The sequence below is a fragment of the Physella acuta genome, unplaced genomic scaffold, assembly GCF_028476545.2.
Source record: "Physella acuta isolate Inbredline_101_S28 unplaced genomic scaffold, ASM2847654v3 ptg001292l, whole genome shotgun sequence".
In the NCBI taxonomy this organism is placed as follows: Eukaryota; Metazoa; Mollusca; class Gastropoda; family Physidae; genus Physella; species Physella acuta.
The window spans coordinates 102677-109713 of NW_026732807.1; the positions used below are offsets into that span (position 1 = coordinate 102677).

The 7037-nt window shown below is 30.6% G+C and overlaps 1 long non-coding RNA gene across 1 annotated transcript; it reads left to right on the top strand.

The window, feature by feature from the left end:
* Positions 1-2350: 2350 nt before the first annotated feature.
* On the top strand, positions 2351-6455 carry LOC131958117 (uncharacterized). The gene is made up of 3 exons (XR_009389201.1): positions 2351-2485; positions 3360-3428; positions 3725-6455. It is a non-coding gene; the product is annotated as an uncharacterized LOC131958117 (long non-coding RNA).
* The last annotated feature ends 582 nt before the right edge of the window (positions 6456-7037 follow it).

Here is a 7037-nt window from a genome sequence, read left to right on the forward strand (position 1 = left end):
CCGATGCAAATGGCTCTTACAGAATGGAATGCATGTAATTATTTTTACAACTAATATTTACGTTTTTACTTTGGTTATTTAAAAGTTATATGTTGCTTAACATACAAGAGTTCACTCTATATTGGTTCTTTCAGAGAATGTATTCAATTATTATGATCTGCAAAAATTTCACTAATTAGTTGTGTATTTACAATAATAGTGAAGTTAGTAGGCCTACTCAATAGAATGTTTTATTCAGTGTGTGTGATCTATAAGTTTTATCCTTCTGTCATAATGTTCGAGTTTTAAGTTAACATCCATTACTTATACATATATTAATTATTACATATATAATTGTGAGCTGAGGTTTTAAACTTAAAAAATAAAAGTAATACATACATCATGACAAGTAGTATTGTGAAAATCACAACCTCAATTTGTTTTTAAAAACTAGAATTCAAATAATGTAGGCCTACAATTGGCAATTATTTTGCATTACATTTATATTTTGTAAAATAAATTGATTAGCATTATAGTGTGCATTATTAAAGTCTCTTTGATTAATTAGAAAACAAGGAATTTGTTTACATTTGGGTCATGGGTCAGTTTTAAAATCCTATAACTGGTCTGAGAAATACTGGAATGTTCATACCCTAACCTAATCTATAGACATAATTTATTAAGGTCTAAAATAGTATTTTCTTTTCTTAATTTACATAAGAATCTGAATGATCATGAGGTAAAAGTAATGCTTTTTTTCACTACAGGCCATGCAAACCAGGGACAAAAAATCCTATTGCCTTTCATCAATATCAAAAGTGCACTTATATGTAAGTTCCTATTTACTGAAAATACTTATGCAGTCTAAATTTATTTTCTGAAAGAGATTTTGGCCTACTAACAAGTCTTTAGGTTATGTTTATTACAGACATGCCAACCGTCCCAAATAAAAGGAATAGTTATGCTACATCACCAAAAAAAGTAATTTGTTTTATTATTTTGCCTTTGACACCGTCTGTTCCATTTTTTTAAAAGAATCTGAAAAGCTATAAAATAGGCAGAAGTGATATTTTCCCCCAGAAGGCTGAGATTGCTTTTACTTTTGTTTTCAAGTTGAAAATATAAAAACCTTCAGTTTCTGAGATACGGAAATCACCCTCAGTCTTGTTGCTTCAGGGCGGAATAATGGTGGGAACTTCCTTTTATATTTAAAAAAATGAGTTTGGGGTCATCCATAAATGACGTCACACTTGTAGGGGGGTCCGTAATTTTGTGACGATGTGTGATGAGGAGGAGGAGGGGGGGGGGGGTTCAGATGTTGCGACATCACATTTTTGCATTATAAAAAAGCAATGTTAGAAAACAAATTTTAGACGTTATTTCGCATTTTAGATAACTGTTTTAATAAATTGTAATAGTTTACACAAAATTTGGGAAAAATATCGATGTTTTAAAAAATTCAACTGCAATTTTGAGGGGGGTTGTAGGTTGATGTGTGATGTAATTTTAGGGGGGGTGGTCTGGCTTTTTGTGACGATGTGTGGGGGAGGTAAAAATCGTCAAAAAAAGCGTGACGTCATTTATGGATGACCCCTTGTGAAACAAATGCTTAGATTTCTAATTGCAAGTTCAAGATAAGATATAGAGGAGAAAAAAATATAACCATCTCGCCAAATGCAATATTCTCTGCTAAATTAGAAAAAAATCACATCTTGTTCCGCTATTCCATTTTAGTCAAGTTCTACTAAATCAAAAATAAATGAGTGGGTAAAATGCGGTTGTTTCCCTTTGGCATTCAGCTCCGATTCAATGTTTACTTTTAATAATTAGGCTACATGTTGATAATCTGGAAAATAGCTGCCGAATGCTAGGATTTGAAATATGAATACAATATTTTAGAAATATTCAGAGAAATTTTCATTTATAAAACGGAATGAATACTGAAATATAGATTCTTTTGGGTAATTGTAATCATTAAGTAGATACATTTTTTAAGTTAAAATATGAGTAAATTTAATCAACACACTAGATCTAACTAATAATATTACAAAGAGTACGAGCTTTAGTTAGCATTTGTTAGTAGTGCATAGCAAAGAATCCTAAATTTTTTTAAGACTTTTGAAGCAGTAACTAGTATTTAAGTCAGACTATAGTGTTATAATGGCTGAAGTTATGGTTTTATATTATGTGGGGGGGGGGGAGGTACATGTTTTTTTTTTTATATTTTAAGCTTCATTTAAATTGACTTGTTTGGTTAATCTTGTTGCTGATTTCCCAGTGAATGACCTATCCATCATTAAACACTTAAACATATAAAAATAAATTTATTGTTCACTATAAACTTACTTTATTTAATAAACTTCAGGATCTGCACGAAGTATGAAGAAGTAGGGGACAAGATTTTTTGTTTGGATTTGTCACAGTATGCTGACATGTGCTATGAAAACACTTACTGGACTGGGTGGCTGTATGCAGATGCAAATGGCTCTTACAGAATGGAATGCATGTAATTATTATTACAACTATTTTTTTAATTTATTTTTTAACTGGGATTATTTAGTAGCTGTAACTTGGTACATACAAGAACGGGTTTAAATTGTTATTGATACTGGTTTCAATTTTTTTTAAACGTAGAAATCCTATACAATAATTGGCTTATTTTGTCTGTGTGTAACTGGAAAATATTTCAAGTAGCTTCTAGTTTAGAACTCTAAGTGTGCAAGATACAAATATGTTGTATAATTTAATATAATTTTAAATCTAACCTTTGTTTTTACATTTCTAGAAATTACTATATTACTAATTAATGTTTTTAAAATGGCATAATTATTGTAAAGATGCTATTATGTAATATATATTAAAAAATTAATTACCACGATTATTTATTTTCAGTTGTAGATACTTATGTAATAATAACTGTCTTATAGCAATAGGCCTATTACTTGAACAATCTGTTAATTGAAAAACAGTGAAATACTAAAAAAGAAATAATTTTAACAATTTGTTATTAAACTTAGTAAGTGGTATTACAGTTTGTCTGTTTGAAACTCAACATAAATAAGCTGCTAAGATAAATCAATAGGTTTTCAATGGTACAATATCAATGGAATTCAATCTAGATGAAATATTAGTTCATGGTTTCATTCCATTTATTGGTTTATGGTTTCATTCCATTTTGCTTCCATGAAACATTAGAACTTGACCTAGACAAAACAAGATTAAAAATTTTGCCTGTGACTCGACAGGCTTTGCAGCTATAATTCTGTAAAAATTCCCTGAGTATTCTGTATAAAATGCCTACATGTAACACAAAAATATAACCATTGGCAGGTATGTAGTATTGTTTTCTGTAAACAGTAACCAGTGAATAATTTCTTTAGTGGTTGTAAACCTGGATGTGTCAACAAGCAAGCTTTTCATGTTAACAAGAAATGCACGTGTGAAACTGGGTAAGTTTGGTCTGCATTAGTGAAAGCTTTGGATGCTTAAATGTTGTTTGACAAGATTTTTTTTTCTTAGAAACGTAACACTTTTATTATGATAACTAAAGGTAGTGTATGTTATTGTTTATCATACTATTTTACATGCATCAAAAAGCTTGTTATGAATGTATTTAATTTTTGTAGTCAACTGGTAATTTTTCACAAAAATTATCTGTAACTAAATGTTTTCTCAAAATGTGGACTTCACTATTTCTCTTTCCTTTTAAAAATGTTTTGTCTGTTTACCTTTTTTTTTTTTAAAGAACTGTCAGAACCACCATTTCAACAACAACTGAAGCAAACTGCAACAGAGTCAAGCTGAATGCCTCTTCAGTGGTTTTATTTTCCATCTGTTTATACTGGATCTTAAAGTACACGGCTTAAACACAGTGAAAGTTGTTTTTAAAAAATGTTTTTGTTTACTAACGTTAATTTATTTTATGTATTGTAGACAGGCCAGTCCACTAAGAAGTAAACCTTCCCACTTAGTTTTAATTTTTTGAAAGATTTTTGTGTGAAAAGTTGCTGTTGTCTTTCATTTTTTACTGGTTTTGTACAAGCAAAAAAATGTCTTTCATAACAATTTAGTTTACTAAAAATTATATATTTTACCATTGTTATTTAAGATATTATTAGATTTATATATTTATATATATATGCTTGTATCCAGATAGTGTGACCAATCTGATAAATTGTTTTCATATCTATTTCTACCTGCTGCTCGTTGGTTGCCGGCTGACATCGCCATGCCAGTATATTTTAAATTTCTTCCACACCAAAGATATTATTAGATTATTTAGATTCTCTTATTTTGGATTTTGGAGAGAATCTAGACACATGACTTACCCCTTGTGCTTCTACATTTTTAAATTTTGTTACGTTTTTATTCATATTAATTTATATTCGCAGAAATAAGAAAAGTAAGCATTTTATTATGTTATAGGAATTAAATAACTTTTTTTTAAAAATTAACTGCTTTACATTTTACTTCTCATAAAAATAATGCAAACTAATGTTACTACTTTCCTATTACAGATTTAGATTGTTTTACTATTTTGTAAAATATTCATCCTTCACACATTAACTCATTGCAGTAAGCTCAAACAAATTCAATCCAACCTTCTCCGTCCATTATTATCACAAATTATTAACTAGAAGCAGCATTATTTATTGAAAGTTGATGATCAATTTTGTAAATTTTTTATAAAAATGAGATTTACTTTATTTTTATTTTACTTTTTAAAATAATAGCTGTTAAATTACATAATTGAAACCAGTAATGTGAGCATCATCATCCTCATTTCTTCTTCGTGCCCTAGACACATGGGGCAGATGAAGTAGAGTTCATCAGCTTCAGAGACCTTGACAAATGAAGGGATAGTGTGGTCAGCACTATGCCCAGCCACCTTTGTTTTCTCTAATGTGAGTCAGGGGCCCATCAGAGCTGGGACGTTCTACGGATTTGAACTCGAGGCTCTCATCTTAGCAGTCTAGCTCTCTACCACTAGGCATATTCGTTATTAATGTTTTAAAATTTTAATTTACATCTAACATTCCCAATATTTAAACTGTTAAACATTCCCGATATTTAAACTGTTAAACATTCCTGATATTTAAACTGTTAATCACTCCTGATATTTCATCTGTCAAACATTCCATTTAATTATGTCAGAATTGTACTGCTAAATATTGCTTGTTTTATAACATGAATTATCTTGTTAAATCTAATCTGAATCTTGTTAAGTTATAAGTATGTAAATAACTTTGTGATCTGAATGAAAAAGATAAACTATAACTTTTTGGTGATATTTTGTAAAGATAGAACTTAAAAAACATTTATCACAGAGTGCCTTGGTAGAAAATAATGTTTAACCCCTTTCTGAGTTAAGAAAGGATAGTTAGAAATAATACACTGTGTTTTTTTTGTAAGCAGAATATATATCTGAACATGTATGTTTATTTTCTGCAGTAAGGCCCAAATGTACTGGTAGAGCTCAATAATATGCACAACGGTTTGCTGAAAGTATTTGATAAGGTATATAATTATCAAAATATGAACTTTGTAGGCCTATAAACTAAATGCCAGTCTTATGAAGTTTCTTATGAACATTATTATAATACATGGCATACCTTTTTTTGTAACTTACAGTACTTACACTATAGCTATGAGTGTACTTACATTTTCATTATTAGGAAAAAGTTGGGTTTTTTTTTTGGCCAAACTGTCAGTTATCTGAATAACACATAACAGTAAAGGGCACAGGCTGAATCGAGTCAATTTTAACTTTATTACTTAACATTTTATGGAACTCTCATTTGGATATAGGCGGTTGGCGTGACCATGTCTGTAAAGCTCATCGCTGCTAAACCAAAAAACCATGAGTTCGAACCCCCAGGCAGATGAAGCTTGATAGCTGGGGACAGCCACTCATCTAGGAGAGACAACTCCAAAATCAAACAACTATTGTCTTGAACTTTTTCTTGGATAGATAAAGGCTACGGAAGCAAATCCAGCAAGAAAGGCAGACTGGAATTAGAGTCCACAGCCTATGTGGTTCATAACATGTTGACACGTAATAGTAATACTTGATTGTGTTTGAGGAAACTTTTTTAACCTTTTATCTCATGTAAAATTAATATATTGCACATCATCAGTCAAAGCAAGGTTGTGTTGTGCCTGATTCTGTTAGTAAAAATTGAATGGTTTTATCTTTGTGTTCCATCAGGTGGTTGATTCTGACTGTCAAGATAAAAAGTAATCTTCTATATGTATGATTTATCTGATTGCACAATTTTTTGTCTTTGATGTAACTTTTTAGTGTACCTTAATTGTGACTCAACGACCTGCTTGGGGGTGGGGGGACGATAGCGTGAGCCAACAAAATCTGAACACTGTGATCTGGATGGGAAGAAGACTTTTGATAGGGTTGAATACAATGTATTTTATATATTTTTCAACATATCAGCTTTAATAATCCTATTTATTAAAAATGTGGCGAGAAAAAGCTTGTTACTTCATTGTGTGAAGTCAGTTAATTTTAGTAGTTAAGAATTGTATACTGTTTCCTGTGTCAAACTGTTGTTTCACTTTGTTTGCTGCAATGTCCTGATGTTAATTGTTTCTTGGCATTGTCTATGAACTCTAAAAAACCTGACAAAAAAATCAAATATTTATAAAGCACTGGTACTAATTGCCCACCTCTTTTATATATATATATATATATATATATATATATATATATATATATATATATATGGATGCGGGATATGCTTGTATCCTGATAGTGTGGCCAATTGATAAATTGTTTTCATATCTATTTCTACCTGTTGCTCGTTGGTTGCCGGCTGACATCGCCATGCCAGTACATTTTAAATTTCTTCCACACCAAAGAAAGTCTGGATCTTTAACGTGGTTATGCCACTTTGCTGCGTTAGTTCTCCAAGTTTCGGCTCCACATTTATTTGTAGTCTTGATTACAGTGTTGAACTCTAATTTTTGTCTTGAAAGATAGTTTTCTAAAATTCTAGACAGTTAGCTAACTGCTCTTGCCTTGTCGAATTTTACTTTATTGACTG